We start from the raw sequence: 21,390 nt of genomic DNA, 5'->3' as shown, positions 1-21,390 counted from the left end.
TTTTCTTGCATTCTGTGGGCTGTTTTTACACTCTTCTGATGGCACTCTGATGCAGAAAAAAATTTAAATTTAATGATGTCTAATTTTTCTATCTTTTCTGCTAATGCCACTGGTGTGGTATCTAAGAAACCATTGCCAAATCCAAGGTCACTAAGATTTACCCCTGTGTCCTTTTCTAAGAGTTTTGTACCTTTAGTTTTTATATCTAGACCTTTGGACCATTTTGAGTTAAATTTTGTCTATGTTGTGAGGTGAGGTTCAACTTCAATCTTTTGCATGTGATATCTACATGCAGTTTTCCCAGCACTATTTGTTGAAGGAACTGTTGTTTTCCATTGGAAGGTATTGTCACAAGTGTAAAACTCAGCTGACTGTAGATAAATAGGTTTATTTCTGGCCCCTCAATCCTATTCTATAATATATGTCTATCCTTATACTAGTACCACATTGTTTTCATTATAATAGCTTTCCAGTGAATTTTGAAATTGAGAATTCTGAGTCCTAAAACTTTGTTCTCCTTTTTAAGATTGTTTTGGTTATTCGAGATCCCTTAAGATTAAATATTAATTTTAGGATTAGCATTTTCATTTCTGCCAACAAACACATTAGGGTTTTGACAGGGATTGCATTACATCTGTAGGTCACTTTGAAAAGTATTGCCATTTGAACAATATTAAATGTTCTAATCCATGAACATGGCCGACCTTTCCATTTATTTAGTTATCCTTAATTCCTTTCACAGCGTTTTATAGTTTTCAGAGTATCAGTTTTGCACCTCTTTGGCTGCATTTATTCCTGGATATTTTATAGTTGATGCTATTGTAAATGGGATTATTTTCTCAATTTTATTTTTAGATTTTTGTTGTCAGCATATGAAAATTATTTTTCCACATTGATCCTAGTTCCTGCATTTTGCTGAATTGTTTTATTAGCTTTAATAGCTTGTGCGTGCGTGCGTGTGTGTGTGTGTATTAATCAAGATTTTCTATATATAAGATTATGTCAGCCTGGGCAACACAGAGAGACCCCATCTTTACAAAAAATAAAAATGTAGCCAGGCATGGTGGCACACGCCTGTAGTCCCAGCTACTCTTGAGGCTGAAGTGAGAGAGCTGATAGAGCCCAGGAGGTGGGGATGCAATGAGCCATGATCACACCACTGCACTCCAACCTGAGCAACAGAATGAGACCCTGTGTCAAAAAGAAAGAAAGAAAAAGATCATGCTATCTGTGAATTAGCATCGTTTTATTTCTTCTTTTCCAATTTGGAAGCCTTTTATTTCTTTTTCTCATTTGATTACTCTGACCAGAATTTCCAATACAATGTTGAATAGAATTAGGAAAAGCACGAATCCTGTCTGGTTCCTGATCTTGGGGCAAAAGCTATCAGTCTTTCACTGTTTATTATTATTAGCTGTATTTTTAAAATATGGACCCTGTATCATGTTGAGGAAGTTCCCTTTAGTACTAGTTTGCTGAACGTTTTTACCATGAAATTAGGTTGGATTTTTTCAGACCTTTTTTCTGCATCAATTGAGATGATCATTTGTCCTGTCCTTCATTCTATTAATGTGTATTACATTGATCAATATTCAAATGTTGAAGCACAAATGCAATCCTGGGATACATTCCACCTAGTCATGAAGTATACTTTTAATATGCTGCTGGAAATAGTTTGCTAGTTTAAAAAAGCTTATTGAGATAAAATGCTTAAAAATTACTCTTTTAACCATTTTTAAGTGTACAGTTCACCAGCATTAAGTACATTCATAATGTTTTGCAACCATCACTCCTTATTCATCTCCAGAACTTTTCATCATCCCAAATTGAAACTTTGGACCCACTAAAAAATAACTCTCCATCCTCAGTCCGCACCCAAAGTCGCTGGTAATCACTATGCCACTTTATGTCTCTGTGAATTTGACTATGCTATGTACCTCATGTAAGTGAAATCACACAGTATTTCTCTTCATTTGTCTGGCTTGTTTCATGTAGTATAGTGTCTTCAAGGCTTGTCCATGTTGTAGCATTTATTAAAATTTCCTTAGTTTTTAAAATTGAATAATATCCCATTGTATATATGTAGCACATTTTGTTTATCTATTAATCTGTCAGTGGACATGTAGGTTATTTCTGCATTTTAGCTATTGTGAATAATGCTGCCATGAACCATGGATATACAAATACAAATATCGATTCTAGTTCCTGCTTTTAATTGTTTTGAGTATAAATCCAGAAAAAGGAGATAGTTGAGAACTGAGCTGTCACCTCCTCTAGACCAAGATGGCACTGCAGCTAGGAGGAGTAGGGTAAGGCCAAATGAAAATATCACAAAATATCCCACTGTTTTGAATGTGGCTTTGACTACTTTGTGCTTTCATTTGATTGGTGTAGAACCTTGACTGTTTTCTAAAGCTCCTATAAAGTTATTTTAGGTAGTCTAGGTTTTTTGTATATATTTTGGTTTTTAAAAATATTTCCATGAAGGAACAAAGTCCTGGAGCATCCTCATCTTTTATTTTGCCATCACTCTACCTTGATATCCATTTCTTCATATTTTATTGAGAATATTTTCAACTGTATTCTGAAGGATATGGTTCTATAATTTTCTTGAGATATCTTGGTTATCTTGGATATTTCTGACTCTGGTACCAGGGTAATTTTAGATTCAAAGAATGAGTTATGAAGTGTTCCCTCAGCTTCAGTTTTTTAGAAGAGTTCAAGAAAAATTGGTGTTCATTCTTTAGATGTTCAGTAGAGTAAGCCAGTGAAGCCATCCAGTCCTCGACTTTTCTCTGTTGGAAGGTTTTTTTATTATGAATTTCATATCTTTACTTTGTATGGGGCTGTTCACATATTCTGTGTTTTTCTTTGTCAATTTTGATAGGTTGTTTGTTTCCAGAAATGTATACATTTCATCTAGCTATCTAAGTTCTTGAAGTACAATAGTTCCAAATATTTCTTGTTTTTTATTTCTGTAAGAGTGGTAATAACATCCCAAATAGCATATTTGATTTTAGTAATTTGAGTCTTCTCTCTTTTATTCTTAGTCAGTCTAGCTTAAAGTCTTGTCAGTATTTTTTATCTTTTCATAGAACTGCCTTTTGGTTTTAATAGTTGTCTCCATTTTCTTTTCTCCTTTTGTTGTTTCTGTTCTTATCTTTTAATTTCCTTCCTTCTTCCAGGATTGGGTTTAATTTGCCCCTTTTTTTCTAGTTCCTTAAGGGGTGAAGTTAGGTTATTGTTTGGAGATCTATCTTCCTTTTTAATGTAGTAATTTACAGTCCTGAATTTATTTCTGAGGACTGCACTTAATACATCCCATACATTTTAATATACTTAGTTTCACTTTCATTTACCTCAAAGTTTTTTACTTAATTTATCTTGAGATTACTTCTTTGACTCTTTGGTTAGGAATGCCTTCTTTAATTTCTACCTCTTATGTGGTTTCTAGTTTTGCTTCTGGTATTGATTTCTAGTTTCATTCTATGTGGCCAGAGAAGATACACTGTAAGATTTAAATATTTGAAAACTTACTGAGACTTTTTGCAGCAAAACATGTCATCTATCCTGTATAATGCTACATGTGCACTTGAGAAAAATATGTATTCCGATGTTGTTGGTTAAAGTATTCTGTAATATGTCTGTTAGAACTCATTGGTTTTTTTTTTTTTTTTTTTTTTTTTGGAATAGCAATGCGATTTTTTTTTATTTTTATTATACTTTAAGTTCTAGGGTACATGTGCATAACGTGCAGGTTTCTTACATATGTATACTTATGCCATGTTGTGTGCTGCACCCATCAACTCGTCAGCACCCATCAATTCATCATTTATATCATGTATAACTCCCCAATGCAATCCCTCCCTCCTCCCCCCTCCCCATGATAGGCCCCAGTGTGTGATGTTCCCCTTCCCCAGTCCAAGTGATCTCATTGTTCAGTTCCCACCTATGAGTGAGAACATGCGGTGTTTGGTTTTCTCTTCTTGTGATAGTTTGCTAAGAATGATGGTTTCCAGCTGCATCCATGTCCCTACAAAGGATGCAAACTCATCCTTTTTGATGGCTGCATAGTATTCCATGGTGTATATATGCCACATTTTCTTAATCCAGTCTGTCACAGATGGACATTTGGGTTGATTCCAAGTCTTTGCTATTGTGAATAGTGCCGCAATAAACATACGTGTGCATGTGTCTTTGTAGTAGAGTAATTTATAATCCTTTGTGTATATACCCAGTAGTGGGATGGCTGGGTCATATGGTACATCTAGTTCTAGATCCTTGAGGAATCGCCATACTGTTTTCCATAATGGTTGAACTAGTTTACAATCCCACCAACAGTGTAAAAGTGTTCCTATTTCTCCACATCCTCTCCAACACCTGTTGTTTCCTGACTTCTTAATGATTGCCATTCTAACTGGTGTGAGATGGTATCTCATTGTGGTTTTGATTTGCATTTCTCTGATGGCGAGTGATGATGAGCATTTTTTCATGTGTCTGTTGGCTGTATGGATGTCTTCTTTTGAGAAATGTCTGTTCATATCCTTTGCCCACTTTTTGATGGGGTTGTTTGTTTTTTTCTTGTATATTTGTTTGAAGAACTCATTGGTTTATCATGTTGTTCAAGTTCTCAACTTTCTTATTGATGTTATGTCTACTTGTTCTATCCATTATTGACAGTGGAGTAATAAGTTCTAATTAGGATTGTAGGATTGCCTGTTTTTCTCTCATTTCTGTCAATTTTGACTTTATAAATTTTGGAGCTCTGTTGTTTGGTGTGTATATATTTACAGTTACTGTATCTTTTTAGTGAATTGCCATTTTATCAATAAAATGTCCGTTTTAAATAATATTTTACTTAATGATTCTTTTATCTGAGATTATTATAACCACCTTAGCTCTTGTTTTGTTTTGTTCTGTTTTGCTTTGTTTTTACTATTTGCGGGGAATATCTTTTTATATCATTTCAATTTCAACTCATTTGTGTATTTGAATCTAAACTGAGTCTCTAATATATAGTATATAGATAAATGTGGGGGATTTTTTTTGTTATTTGTTTTTTTTTTTCTTTTTCTTTTTCTTTTTTTTTTTTGAGACAGGGTCTCGTTCTGTGTCCCAGGCTGAAGTGCTGTGGCCTGATGCAATCTCACCTCACTGTGACCTCTGTGTCCTGGACTCAAGTGATCCTCCCATGTCAGCCTCCCAAGCAGCTGGGACTACAGGCACACACCACCAACCTGGCTAATTTTTCTATTTTTAGTAGAGACGGGATTTCTCCACGTTGCCCAGGCTGGTCTTAAACTCTTGGGCTCAAGCAATCCACCGGCCTCAGCCTCCCAAAGTGCTGGGAGACAAAGTTTTTAAAAAATCCACACTGATGATCTCTGCCTTTTAAATGGATAGTTTAAACTGTTTACATTCAAATTAAACATTGATAAGGTTTAATTTCCTTCTGACATTTGACTGTTTTTATTCTATGTTTCATATATATTTTTTGTTGTTCAATTCCTTAAATATTGCCTTCTTTGTGTTTAATTGATTTTTGTGTGTGTACCACTTTGGTTCCTTTTGCATTACCTTTTAGGTATAATTTTAAGTTATTTTCTCAGTGGTTACCTTGGGGATTACAATTAACAGCTTAAATTTCCAACAGTCTAGTTTGAATTAATGCCAATTTAGCATCAATAACATGCAAAAATCCACTTCTCCATACATCTGACCCTATATTTTATATTGCTATTGTCACAAAATGAATCTTTATATATTGTGTTCCTTTGACACAGATTTATAGTTATTGTTTTACGCATTCACATTTTGTCATATGTAAAAATTAGGCATTACAAACAAAAACTACAGCAATACTGAGTTTTATATTTACTATGTAGTTAAAATTACCTGTGTTCTGTATTTCTTCATATGATTTTAAGTTATAGATATGTGGTCTTTCATTTCAGTGTTTAGGACTCCCTTTGCATTTCTTGTAGGACAGTTCTACTAGCAGTTGACTCCCTCAGATTTTGTTTAACTGGTAATGTGTTGATTTTTCCTTCATTTTTGAAGATAATTTTAGTGGATATAGAATTCTTGGTTGACTTTTATGTTCAGTGCTTCAAATATGTCATTCTCCTGCTCTCTGGCCTCCATGGTTTCTGATAAGATATTTGGCTATTAATATTATTAAAGATCCCTTGTATATGATGAATCACTGTTTTCTTGCTGTCTTCTATATTTCTTCTTTGTCTTTTCATAGTTTGGTTTGGTTTTGTTGGTGTGAATATCTTTTAGTATATACGACTTGGAATTTGTAGAACTTAAATATGTAGATTCAGGTCTTTTCTCACATTTGGGAAGTTTTCAACCATTATTTCTTCAAATATTTGGTCTTGCCATTTTTCTCTCTCCTCTCCTGGAACTCCCATTATATTAGTATGTTTGATGGTGGCCCACTGGTCTCTGAGACTCTGCTTATTTTTGTCAATGTTTTTTATTTCTGCTTCTCAATGTGGCTAATATTATTTGCCTTATTATCCAGTGTTCTGACTCTTTCTTCCACCTGTTCAAATTAATTGTGGAATGCCTACAATATTTTAAAAATTGTGTTATTGTACTTTTCCACTTCAAAATTTTTGTTTTGTTCATTTTTATAATTTTTATTCCTTTCATGACATTCTTTATTTATTGACAAATAATCCTCCTGGTATCCATTAGTTCTTTTAGCACATTTGGGACAATTTATTTAAAGTTTTTGTCTAGTAAGTTTTGTCTTTGCTTCCTCTTGGATGATTTCCATTAATTCATTTTCTTCCTGTGAGTGGGCATACTTTCTTGTTTTTCTGCATGCCTCATAATATTTTGTTAAATATGGCCCTTTTGAATATTATGATATGAACACTCTGAAAATCAGATTCTCTCCCTCTCTCTCTCTGAAATTTTTTGTTGTTGTTGTTGCTTGCTGTTTGTGTAGTTGTTGGTTTGTTTAGTGATGTTTCTAAACAATTTTAGCAAATGACTGTATTCTTTTGTATGTGTGTTCTCTGAAATCTCTGCTCATTGAGCTTACAGCTCAGCTAGTGGTTTGACAGAGATTTTCTTAAACTCCTGGGATCAAAAAAAGAAAAAAAAGAAGGAAAGAAAGACAAGAAAAAAGAAAAAGGACAGATCTACAGGTACCTTAGTCTATTTAAGCTGCTATAACAAAATACCATAAACTATATGGTCTATAAACAACAGATTATTATTTATCACAGTTCTAGGGGCTGGGAAGTCCAAGATCAATTCACCAGCAGATGCAGTGCCTGGTGAGGGCTTATTTTCTGGTACGTAGACGGTGACTTCTCCCTGTTTCCTCATATAGTAGAAAAGGCAAGGAAGCTGCCTTCGATTTTATATAAGATCACTAATCTCATTCACGAGGACTCCACACTCATGACTTACTCACCTCACAAAAGCCCAACCTCCTAACACCTTCACACTGGTGATTAGGTTTCAGTATATGAATTTTGGGGGAGACAAGAACATTCAGACCACAGAACAAGGTCTTCTTAGTTTTGTTCTATGTTGAGTTACTTCTTACACTTTGTCATGTTTTTTGCAATTCTGTGTTAGCCTACACATCTTGCATTCACGGAATGTAAATATCAGACACAGGTGAAGTTTACGGTCTTTTTGGTTCTTTTACGAGCATGCATTTTGCCGTGAACATCTACATAGCTATAAAATATGTGGGGACATTTTAAAAGTCCTTATATCCCAAATATATCACTTTCTGGATTTTCCTACCAGTCTTTAAATGTGTCTATTGTTTTTCTCAAACATTATGGGGTATTTTTGCCCCACCTGGCAATGGTTTACTCATTTGCCTTTTAGTATTTTGTTGGACCACCTTCCATGTAGCCATTTTACCCTATGTAGTTTTGAATTAAGTGAAACAAACGCAAGTCTGAGGAGCAGTCCTTCAGGGAAACCACAGCCACATTAAAACAAACAGGTACAATTTCTTGAGAAAAAATTTCACTGTGCTCCTTCTAGGATGGGGTATCCACATGGAGAATGTGGGCTGCCATCTCAAGACTGCCACCATACCAAGGAAGTGAGTGGGGTAAGCATGAGTTAAAATGCCACAAAGACCTCCTCCTATAATGTTCCATTTATGTTTTTTTTTCCTAGTTAAGTGTTTGCTTGGTTGCTGTAAAATTTTGATTATTTCTCAGAGTTCCAGTAAAATTGATTCTGACCGTTTTTGTCCTTTTCTTGGTTGGGGGGAAGGAGTGTTTCTGTGGATAGACAGACCCCAGAGTTCCCTACTACACAATCTTTGCTGACATCACTCCTGACTTTGGGTCTTTTAAATATTCTCTTAGGAATCACTCCTGACTTTGGGCCTTTTTAATATTCTCTTAAGAATATTGACTTTTGTCCTTTTAATACGCAATCAGTCTGGTTAGATTTAGATCTCAAGTACCAACCTTCCTTCTGTAAGCTTTGTTTCCAATGTCAATTTGGTTTTCAAAGTATTTGGAATGTTACTGGATTTATGCCATGTGTGTCATCCAGGGGCCTATTTAGGACCTGGGAAGTGATCTACCTCATAATTCAATTCTCAAGGTTTTGCTATACTGCTTTGGGTCAGGTCTACATATGTGCAGCTCATATATGAGACTAGGATTTGGGTGATCTATTTCTCATGTCTCATCATCTCCTGGATTTTTCCCACATTTTACAGTTCCCAGAGTCCCCTTTTTCTGGTACTGTGATGAGAAAGTCAAGTTTTTAGACTCCTCATGTTATTGTGTACTTCTTGCAATGGGATCTGCCTCAGGGCAAAATGGTGAGAGAAATGAAAGAGAAATAATTCTTGGGGATTACCTCCACACTCTTCATACTTCAAGGGCCTCTTTTATCTGGTCAAAGTGTAGGACGTATTTTTTCTCAAAATTTTAGCTGCCTGCAGAGCTCCTGGTGTATAGTGGTGCTGCCACTATAGATGGGCAGCTTAATGATTGATGCTTGCCTCCGTTTAAGCCAGGATAGAAAAAGAGAAGCAAATACATCTTTCTGTCTTATGCCCGTTCTCCTTGTCCCCTGGGAAGACAACATTTTTCTTGGAGGTTTCTTTCTGCACATCCACTACACAATTCTAAGAATTTTGGCTGCACTAAAATCTAAGCCAGTAGGCAAGGGGAGTGGGAAGGGACAGGAAAATAATTATTTTATTGGTCATTTTAAAATTTTTATTTTCTTGTCCAATTAGTCTGCTGTGATTTACTTTTCACATACCTCAGTTACTTGTTTTGGGTATATGTGCACAGGTTTTAGTTGTAATCTATAGGAGAGATAGGATGAAATGTGCTTACTTCAGTTTTGCCAGACTTGAAAGACTTTTAATTGGTAACTTTGTAAAACATGTCATTTTGTCATTGTATGTTGTTTTATGAAAACAAAATTGATTTATTTATTTCAGATAATGACTTTATATTCAACAATCTTTCCAAACTCATGTATACTCAACATTTATCTGTAAATTTTTTTATGTACACAATCATGTTTTCATTTTTCCTTTTAAGTCCTGAACATTTTTACTTTCATAAAACATTAATAAGTAACTCTAGTACAATGCAGAATAGATGTTGTGATGGTAGACATTCTTGTTTTTTTCCAACATTTAATTATTAAATATTTGAGAGATATTCTTTAGGAATTAAGAAAGTTAGAATCTTAGTTTGCTGAAATTTATTTAACTTGAACTATGTTGAATTGTATAAAAATTTGTGCATACATTGACTTACTCACATAATTTTCTCCTTTATTTGTTTACTGTAATAAGTTTTCAAGTTTTATTTTCAAAGTTATGCTGACCTCATGAAGTATATTGGGAAATAATCCCTTTATTTATTCAAAGAATCAGTGTATGGTTGATGTTATTTTTTCTTATATATTTGGTATCACAAGTAAATACATTTGGATCTACATTGTGCCATCCAAAGAATATAGTGTGACATAATATCTCTTTAGATGTAGATTTATATTTTTCTATAAGATTTGGTGGTTATTTTGTTGTTGCTGTTTAATCTTTCTAGTTTTATATTAAGAGGGCACATGTGCAGGCTTTGTGGTTGTATTTTCATGTAGGACCCGTAACTATCTTGTTAAAAGTTTTAATAAGATTTTTAATGAGTTCTGTCGCTGTTGCAAATAGACTATTTTCCCTTTTCTATCTCTAGCACTTGTTCTTGGACTAGTTAAACCTCTAGATTATTTTGTATTTATCTTGTATCCAGTCAGACTATTATATTCTCTCAGTAAATCTAGTATAGTTTTTAGAAGAGTCTCCGATTTGCTAGTCCTACAGTCAAATCACCAATAAACAAGAGATCATTTTATACCTTATTTTCCAAAGTTATATAAGTTAGTTTATACTCTTACCATAGTGAAAACTAATAGCATAATGATAATGAATAATGGGGTAAACTGGCATCTTGTCCAATTTCTAAATTTAATGCAATTGAAATACATTTATTGTATTGCTGTGCATAATATTTGTTGTAGGTTCTTAGTAAGTTATCTTTATCAAAATTAAGGGCACTGCCTTTATCCGTCCATCATTAAACTTTTAATTAGGAATGGCTTCTGTATTTAATCAAATTACTCTTCAATATCTATTAAAAGACCAAAAATTTCTTCACAAATGCTAATATAAGGGATATATTGGTAGATTTCATGGTGATAAATCACCTTTGCATTCCTGGAAGAACTCTTGTTTTTTCTGATGTGTTGTTCTTTTGATACTTTATTGGGCTTTCTTTGTTAATATTTCATTTTGAACTTTGAATCTATAATAATGCATGCTATTTTCTCTAGTGTCCTTTTTTAGTGTTTTTCAAGTTTTGCTATTGACACTATATTGTTTTATAAAACGTACTGAGGAATTTTTAAACTTTCATGGCTATTAATCTTTTCATATATGTTAACTTAGAGATTAATTATAATTTTTTGGTTCCAAGTTCTAGCTTTGGAATTACTTCACAGTTGCCCCCACATTCCCATACATCTTAATTACATTATCATAATGCTGAACTTTTATTCTTTTCTCAGAGGCAAAGATTGTCTACATTACTTCATTAATATAAAGTCCTTTTGTATTTTCTTTAAACAGAAGAACTGAAAGATCAATGTCTTATATTCAGTCTTTGCCTTTGTTATTATTGGTGGGGATACCTATGATTGTTGGAGTTATTAAAAATCATGTAACATTTGAATGAATGAACAAACATATAAAAATGTCTTATGAAGCGCTATACACAAGTTTTTGCCCCTGAAAATAAGATTTCATTTCCCTCAACTATGAATTGGCCTCCCCTAGGGGAAGTGTGCTATAGCCTCTTTGCTATGCAACTCCCTTGAAACCTTTGACATATTAATTGTATCAAATATGGCTGGCTCACATAACACCACACATTGTTCTATGCACTATGGTTAATGGAAAAATAAACAATAATTACTGACCCAATGGAGCTTATGTTCTAACAGTTATGGCAACAGAATTCTCCACATAGTGATAATCAGGAGATACTTGTACATTTGAAGCACAATTGTAAACATAATTTCTGCAAGTGAAACATGTCAAGGAGAATACACAGACCCTCCACACGATCAACTTCCATGGTGGATACAATCTGAGGGAGCTATAAGAAAATGATGAACAATAATGAACTTTTGGTTAGAAGAACTTCTGGTGATGTATTTCCTTTCCTTATTGCACTGGTTGAATTCTAATAATTGGTAGCTTGATTTCTAGTATGGCAATGTATGCGCTTCTCTTGCTAACCTTTTGGCAGATAAAAGCTACTAACTTAGAACAAAACACAAAGAACAACTACCGTAAGATATTGGACAGGAATCCAAAACGTAGATTTTAGCAATCACAACACTTGGAAGAAAGAAACAACAGTAGTTAAGTTTCCAGCTGTCAAGACTTACAGCTTAAGAGGAAGATGCAATTTCTGCCATGAGAGGTGTCTAAAACTCCAATAAAAAAATGTAGTTTGTTTGTTTGGCTGTGGGAGCTTATGCCTGTAATCCCAGCACTTTGGGAAGCCAAGACAGGTGGATCACTTGAGGTCAGAAGTTAGAGATCCACCTGGCAACATGGCAAAATCCCATCTTTACAAAAAATACAAAAATTAGCCGGGCAGGGTGGCTGGTGCCCGTAGTCCCAGCTACTCAGGAGGCTGAGATAGTACCATTATTTGAGCCTGGGAGGTGGAGATTGCGGTGAGCTGAAATAGTGTCACTGCATACCAGCCTGGGTGACAGAGCCAGATCCTGTCTCAAAAAAAAAAAAAAAAAAAAAAGTCTTCAGTGTTTATGGTCTAAAGAACCTGAGGAATATGCAAAACTGGAAGGTGAAGGAGCACCTAGGAAAAGGTAGATTATTCTCTGGGAAAGCATAAACTCTGCCTAAATCTCTAGATGGCATTTAAACCGTGCTTGCCTGGGATATCCTGCAAGCAGCCTAAAAAATGATACATGAAGGCCGGGCACGGTGGCTCAAGCCTGTAATCCCAGTACTTTGGGAGGCCGAGACGGGCGGATCACGAGGTCAAGAGATCGAGACCATCCTGGCTAATACAGTGAAACCCCGTCTCTACTAAAAAATACAAAAAAAACTAGCCGGGCGAGGTGGCGGGCGCCTGTAGTCCCAGCTACTCGGGAGGCTGAGGCAGGAGAATGGCGTAAACCCGGGAGGCGGAGCTTGCAGTGAGCCGAGATCCGGCCACTGCACTCCAGCCTGGGCGACAGAGCGAGACTCCGTCTCAAAAAAAAAAAAAAAAAAAAAGATAATAAACTGAATTGACATTTGAACTGTAGCCCAAATGAAAGAGATAGCAGTTTGAGTCCAGCCAAGCTGATTGCTGGAAAAAAACAAAAAACACAAATACTCTTTGGAGCAAAAGAACCAAATCCAGCATCTCAATGACATAGCATTCACAATGTTTAGTTTACAATCTAAAATATTTTACTTTAAGAAGAAACAGGGAAAGACAACTCATTCACACACACACTAACACACACACACATATATACAAACACACAACTTTTAAGAGACCTATCCTGAGAATACCCAGACGTTAAAATTCACAGAGAAAGATTTTATTGCTGCTATTATATTTATATCAATACCATCAAAGAAAATATGCTCATAATTATTGAAAATGGGCGACCTCAGAAGATAAATAAAAACAACAGAAATAATTGAATGGCAATTTGTGGGCTAAAAAATAATATGTGAAATATAAAATTATCCTGGATGAGTTTAACAGTATAATGGAGATGACAGAAAAAAAAATAGTGCATTTGAAGATAGATCTATAGAAATCATCTGAAATTAAGATCAAAGAGAAACACATTGAGAAGGAAAATAATGGACTCTCAGGAATCTGTGAAACAATATCAGATGCTCTGACATGCATGTGATTTGAGACCCAGAGAATGAGAGGGAAAATGCGACCAAAAACTATTTGCAAAAATAAGGACTGAATTTTTTTCAAATTTGGTGAAAGCCATAAGTTGACAGACTCATGAAGCTCAGCAAATACCAAGCATCATAAGTATAAATTCTAAGGATTAATCTAAGAAAATGTTACTATCCAAATATGTATGAATAATTCATATTGATTGAAGCAGCACCATTTATAATGAAAAACGAAAAATGGCAATTTTACTGCCTTTAATAGACATCTAAGAACGCGTTACATACTGGTGAAGGTTGAGAATGCCGCCAACCTAAACAAGAGAATTATAAAAGAATAACGAGTTATACAAGATCTCTTACTAATGGGCAATAATGTTCACATTAAAAATAGAGGGGTTTGATCACTGCTTCATTATTATCAAGAAAGAAGGACCAGTTCATCAGTCTGTATCTTGACATATCCTTCAGCCCATTCTGGAGGAAACCAAAAATGTCCAAAGGAAAGATGCTGGTTAACCTTCCAGAATATTTCAACGCCACATTTCACCTTACTTTTCCTTACTTCCCCAAGAAAATAAGATTATGAATTGTTGAATTGTTTGTTTATCCTTTAAGGTAGTCAAGCCTACTAAGGTTGCATAGGAGAAGAGCCCAGTATCTAAGATAATTCTCACTAACAACTCCAACGGACTAGAATATGACACATCATAAAACAATTCACCAATAGCAGATTTAAAAGTTGTTTTTTTGCCTGATTCAGTTGCTAGATTCTAGATGCCAATTGCAAACACTTTAAACTTAATGATGCTCCTATATGGAAACTTTAGTACTACTGAAAATAGTTTAGATCTCAAGTTTTCAAGTAAGAACACCAATGTTAAAAACAACTTAGTTGGGGCCGGGCATGGTGGCTCACGCCTGTAGTCCCAGCACTTTGGGAGGCCGAGGCGGGCTGATCACGAAGTCAGGAGACTGAGACCATCCTGGCTAACACGGTGAAACCCTGTCTCTGCCAAAAATACAAAAAATTAGCCAGGCGTGGTGGCGGGTGCCTGTAGTCACAGCTGCTCGGGAGGCTGAGGCAGGAGAATGGCTTGAACGCAGGAGGCGGAGCTTGTAGTGAGCCGAGATCGCGCCACTGCACTCCAGCTTGAGTGACAGAGCGAGACTCTGTCTCAAAAAAAAAAAAAAAAAAAAAAGTTTTACTTGAATGTTCTGCTAATTTTGGCACCAGCTCAAAGTCAAACTTAATGCCACACCAAAAACTATCATGAAAATGGCAACAATAATTCATCTGGTAACTGTTAAAAGTAAAAATAACAAGAGTTTCTGCCACTTATTAATCTTTACTTCTAGTATCTAACAAAATGTTGGCACATAGAAAACAAATAGCTAACATAGGGTAAATTAAGGAATAAATAGGTAACATTAAAGTAATTTATATGAGGAGGAACTTTAGTGTTCTGTCTCTCCAAAAGAGCAACAAAATGACCTGGAAATAGTTGTCAGAATCAACTATTATGAAATTCAAACATCAAATCAAAAATTTAAACAAGGTAATGCTAAATGAAGAAGAAACCCACTGCTTTGCAGTAAGGGAGCACTGTAGCATTTTAAGCCACCTGCCACCATATCCCATTTCCGGATATGCAGCTAATTTGAGTATGAAAGCCTGCACTCCTGATGCAAGTTGCTAGTGCCAAAGAAATACAGATTTTTTCCTCAAAGAAATGTGCTTGTCTTTTCAGACTTCTCTGATGGCCCCCTGAAGGACTGGACAATAACGTGCCTTTGTTTTGCCTGACTAAGAGCATTTCCAGGGCTCAGATGATGTTCTGGTTGGAGTTTGCCAAAAATATTAAAAGACACAAGCATTGTTTGCAACAGACTAAGACAAGTAACACTAGACCACACAAACAAGAAACAGGTTGAATGGCCTGGGAAGAAAGAGGTTGGGAATGGAGATACGTTGAGAAAGAAAACTTTATTTTTAAGGCACTCAAATATAACAGAGAATGGGAAAAGCTACACATGACATGCCTAAGGATGTCAGAATGCTTAGAAAAAGCCTGGAAAGACACTATTCTTCCACCTGTGGCTGGGCTGTCCATAAGCCTCTGAGATTCTACTGAAGTATAAAGTTGAGGCTAGGCAGAGTTATAAACAACCTCATTAAGCATTGAAGGAAGGTCCCAAACAGAGCCAATCTGCAAAAAGTAAGAAAGTATTTATTCCTTTTTTTTTCTGTGCCTACTGGTATGTAACAAACCCCTATAAAAGTGCTAGGAACCACCAAACTAACAGGATGCTGATTTTAGCTGCCACAGAAGACCAAGAAAAAAGAAAACAGACTTTATAAAAATAGTTTTGAAAAATCACTCAGCAGGCAAACAAAATCAGTCCACAAGTAGCAACAACTTCAGGAAGGGAAGAAAATCTGATTTACAGATCTGCCACATTGTAATATTAAGATGTCCAAGTTTTACCAAGATTAAAAAGCATGCAAATAACCTAGAAAGTATGACCTATTTTCAGAAAACAAAACAGAATAGAAACTGATCGTTAGGAAGTCCAAGCACTGAACTTAATAGACAAAGACTTTGCATCAACTGTCTCAAATGTGCTCAAAGAGCTGAAGGAAACCATGGAGTAAGAATTAAAGCAAACCAGAAGAACAATGTCTCAAGGAATAGAGAATATAATTAAAGGGACAAAATTGTAAAAAAAAAATGGAAATATGGTGGCTAAAAATTATAATAACTGAAATGAAACATTCACATGAGGGAATCAACAGCAGAATTTAGCAGACAGAAGAAAGAATCAGAGAACATGAAGACAGGTCAATTGTGATTATCCAGTCCAAGGAGCATAAAGAGAAAATAATAAAGAAAAATGGGCCGGGCGCGGTGGCTCAAGCCTGTAATCCCAGCACTTTGGGAGGCCGAGACGGGCGGATCACGAGGTCAGGAGATCGAGACCATCCTGGCTAACACGGTGAAACCCCGTCTCTACTAAAAATACAAAAACTAGCGGGCGAGATGGCGGGCGCCTGTAGTCCCAGCTACTGGGGAGGCTGAGGCAGGAGAATGGCGTAAACCCGGGAGGCGGAGCTTGCAGTGAGCTGAGATCCGGCCACTGCACTCCAGCTGGGCGACAGAGTGAGACTCCGCCTCAAAAAAAAAAAAAAAGAAAAATGAACAATGCCTAAGGGACCTTTGAGACACTATCAAGTGTACCAATATATGCACAATGAGATTTCCAGGAGATGACAGATTAAAAGAATCAGAAAAAAATATTAAAGAAATAATGACTACAGGCCGGGCGCGGTGGCTCAAGCTGTAATCCAGCACTTTGGGAGGCCGAGACGGGCGGATCACGAGGTCAGGAGATCGAGACCATCCTGGCTAATACGGTGAAACCCCGTCTCTACTAAAAAATACAAAAACTAGCCGGGCGACGAGGCGGGCGCCTGTAGTCCCAGCTACTCGGGAGGCTGAGACAGGAGAATGGTGTGAACCGGGAGGCGGAGCTTGCAGTGAGCTGAGAGCCGGCCACTGCACTCCAGCCTGGGTGGCAGAGCAAGACTCCGTCTCAAAAAAAAAAAAAAAAAAAAGAAATAATGACTACAAACTTTCCAACTTTGAATAAAGACATGACTATAAATCCAGGAAGCTCAATGAATGCTAAGCAAGAATTACTCCAAAATATCCAAACCAAGGCACAGTATAAGCAAACTCTTGAAAGACAAAGAGAGAATCTTAAAAGCTGCAAGAGACAAACATCTCGTCACATACAAAGTATACAAGTTTAACAGTGAATTTCTCTTCAGAAACCATGGAGGCCAGAAAGCAGTGAGGTAACATATTTAAAGTACTGAAAGAAAAATTGTCAGCTAAATGCTCTAAATCTGGCAAAGCTATCCTTCAAACATAGAGAAATTAAAATACTCCTGGTAAAAGAGCAAAAACAGAAACAAAAATCAGAGGGAGTTAACTACTAGTGGACCTACCCTAAAAAAAAATGCTAAAGGGAGTCCTTCAGGATGAAATGAAAGGACACCAAAAAGTACCTTAAAGGCATATAAAGAAATAAAAAACAACAAAAGTAACTACAAAGCAAATATAAAGTCCAGTGGAATTGTACTATGGATTTGTTACACCTGTTTTAACTTTCTATTTCCTTTAAAAGGCAAATACATAAAACAATAATTACAAATCTATATTAATGAGCACAAAATATATAAAAAATGTAATTTATGACAACAACAACATAATAAAGGATGAAGATGTAAAGAAGCAAAATCTTTGTATACTATTGAAACTAAGTATCGATAATTAAAACTTGATTGTTATGGAAGAAAGATTATAATTGTAATCCCCAGGTTAACCAAAGTGAAAAATTAAAATAATACAAAGAGAAAGAGACAAAAAGAGAATCCTTACAAAAAAATCAGTTAATCACAAGAAAATCACTTAATCACAAATGAAGGCAGTGACAGAAAAAATGACAGTATATGTTATAGATAAAAAGGTGTAGGTGTCTTTTCTTTACTGTAATTACTTTAAATGTAAAGAAATTAAAATTTCCAGTTAAAAGGCAGACACTAGCAAAATGGATAAAAATACATGATCCAATTATATGCTTTCAATAAGAGACTCACTTTAGACATAAGGACACATGTATGTTCAAAGTGAAAGGATGGAAAAAGATATTCCATACAAATGGTAACCCAAAGAGAGTTGAGGTGGCTAAACTTGTCAGACAAAATAGAACTTAAGAAGAAAGTTGTTGTGAAAGACAAAGAAAAACACCATCTATTGATTTCAAGCCGTCAAGAACATATAACAATTATAAACATATATGCACCTAACAACAGAGCCCAACAATTACAGAAGTGAAAAATAAAAGAATTAAAGGGAGAAAAAGATAGATCTATAAATCCCACATTGGGTGTCAGATATTGTGGGATCTGGCCAGCAGCCTGCAATGCAACGGGGCTCTTTCTTTGTTCCCAGGCAGATTGGCAGGTCAAGAAATAATAGACACACACAAGATAGATAGTAAAAGCTGGGTCCAGGGGACTCACTGCCTTCTGGTCCCATGGTGCTGCCAATGCACTGGATATGCCTGCCTTTGTTATTAAGTTTAGTGAGGGTGGGGGTAGGTTAGTGAGGGATTTAGGCTCATTTGATTATGAGGTGAGATGGTCACATGGGGATGAAGTAATTCTTTAACATAACATCTGTATGCAGAAGTACAGTATACAGAGATAAGAATTTACATTATAGTGTGTGCATTAGTAATCAGTAAAGTAACAGAGCCTTAAAACAGAAACACAGTCTTTCCATAACCTATGATTAGCAAGATATTAATCAGCAGTAACAGCTGCAGCAAAAGCTGGTTACAAACAATCCATAGAAACAGGACATGGAGCTAGACAACCGGTTAGACCAGAAATTCTCAGAAAGGAGTATGCCTTAACCCTAAAGAGGCCTAGAAGAGCCATGGCAAGATTAGGGCATTTATAGCCTATCTTATCCATATGGACAGGAGCCCCTCATGCGTCCATTATAGGCTCTCCACAAGGGTCGCATTCCATTCCCAGAGCTATGAACATCTGCTTTTCTGGGATAGGAATCTTGGTGATGTGAAACCTCCCTGACTGCAGGTCCATTCATAGGCTCTCTGCAGGAGTAAGCACATCATGTGCTGTTGGCTCATTCTGGCAGTCCAACCTGGCATTGTCTTTACACAATCCTGCATGCAATTTTGTATCTACAATAACCAGGAGCATTTCATCTTTTATTCCATAGCAATAGTTTCAGGGGGTCTCCCTACAGATATTAATACTCCATTTTCAAAAATGGACAGAACAACAAGACAGAAAATCAATGAGAAAAATAGAGGACTTGAACAACACTATAAAACAATGAATTCTAACAGACAGATATAGAACATTCCATCTAATAACAACAATAAATACATTTTTTCTCATGTGCACATGGAACATTCTCTGGCATAGACCATAAGTTTTACCACAAAACAAATGTCAATACATTTAAAATATTATTATTATTCAAAGTATCCTAATACATTTAAAATATTATTATTCAAAGTAGAAATCAGCAACAGAAAGAAAACCAAAAAAAATTTACAAATATGCAAAAATTAAACAATATTAAACAACCAATAAGTGAAAGAAGAAAATACAAATGAAATTCAACAATGTTTTGAGAATGGCAGAATAAAAACTTAATATACCAAAAAATTATGGGATGCATCAAAAGCTGTGCTCAGAGGGAAATTTATACCTGTAAATGGCTACATTTAAAAATACAATGAACTCAATTAATGACCTAACTTTATAACATAAGAAACTAGAAAAGAAGAGCAAGTTTAACCCAAACTCACAAAATAACTGAAATGATGAAGATTAAAGTGGAAATTTAAAAAATAGAGAATAGGAAAAACATAAAGACAATTAATAAAACCAAAAGTTGTTTTTCTTTTTTTGAAAAGATCAAAAAAGTTGACAAATCTTGAGATAGACTAAGGAAAAAAGAGAAGACACAAATTACTAAAATCAGAAATGAAAGTGGGGGCATTACTACTAACCTTACAGAAATTAAAAGGAGTGGCTGACCAATCCTCCTGGTGTGGTTGCTCATGCCTGTAATCCTAGCACCTTGGCAGGCCAAGGTGGAAGGATTACTTGAGCCCATGAGTTCAAGACCAGCCTAGGCAACATGGTGAAAACCCATCTCTACAAAAAAAAAATTAAAAATTAGACAGGTAAGGTGCCACATGCTTGTGGCCCCAGCTACTCAGGAGGCTTAGTTAGGAGGATTGCTTGAGCCTGCAGTGAGCCATTATTGCACCACTGCAAACTAGCCTGGACAACAGAGCAAGATCCTATCTCAAAAAAAAAAAAATTAAAAGGATTATAAAACAATACAATGAACAATTACACACCAGTAAATTAAATGACCCGCATGAAATGTAAAAATTTCTAAAGACACACAGGCTACCAAAAGTGACTCAAGAAGAAATAGAGAATCTGAAGAGTCATGTAAAAAGTAACAGCATTGAATCAGTAATCAAATACCTCTCAACAATGAAAATTCACGACAAGAAATTTTCCTTTCGAATTTCACCAAACATTTCAAAAATTAACACCAATCCTTCTCAAAGTCTTCTAAAAAGTAGAAGATGAAGAAACATTTTGTAATACATTCTATTAGACCAGCACTATCTTAATATCAAAGCCAACTAAAGATGTTACAAGAAAACTGTAGATTAGTATTGTTTATTAACATAAATGCAAAAGTCTTAAGAAAATACTAGCAAACTAAATTCAGCACCATATTATATACCCATTACTAAATGGAATTTATTGCAGGGATTCAAGAGGGATTCAACATACAGAAACTAATCAATGTAATGTATCACATTAATAGAATGAAGGTATGCAAACCACATGATTATGTCAATTGATGCAGAAAAAACGTTTGCAAAACTCCATCACTTTTTTATGATAAAAAAATTTTCAACAAACTAGGAATAAAAGAAAATTTCCTTGATAAGCATTTATAAAAAACAAAAATGAAAACAAAACCCAGTCAATAGTGAAAGACTAATTTTCCTCTAAGATCAGGGAAAAAAGGCAGAATGCCCACCTTCATTACTTCTATTTATCATGGTACTGAAAATTCTATGTAGAGAAATTCGGCAAAGAAAGGAAATAAAAGGGAGAGGAAAATTGGAAAAGAATAAATAAAACTATTTCTATTTGCAGAAGACATTATCTTATATATGGAAAATCCCAAAGAGTCAACACAAAACATAGATCTAATAAATGAATTCAGCAGAGTTGCAGGACATTTGTAGTTCTATACACAGCGATTAATAATCCATGAAAG

The 21,390-nt window shown here is 35.4% G+C and overlaps 1 protein-coding gene across 1 annotated transcript in view; it reads left to right on the top strand.

Moving 5' to 3' along the window:
* Positions 1-21,390, top strand: part of HTR2C (5-hydroxytryptamine receptor 2C) — a 189,280-nt gene that overhangs the window by 100,776 nt on the left and 67,114 nt on the right.

The sequence above is a fragment of the Trachypithecus francoisi genome, unplaced genomic scaffold (assembly GCF_009764315.1).
Source record: "Trachypithecus francoisi isolate TF-2019V2 unplaced genomic scaffold, Tfra_2.0 Lachesis_group6, whole genome shotgun sequence".
In the NCBI taxonomy this organism is placed as follows: domain Eukaryota; kingdom Metazoa; phylum Chordata; class Mammalia; order Primates; family Cercopithecidae; genus Trachypithecus; species Trachypithecus francoisi.
Note: the sequence above shows the minus strand (reverse complement) of the source record. Positions and strands in the feature narration are given on the sequence as shown.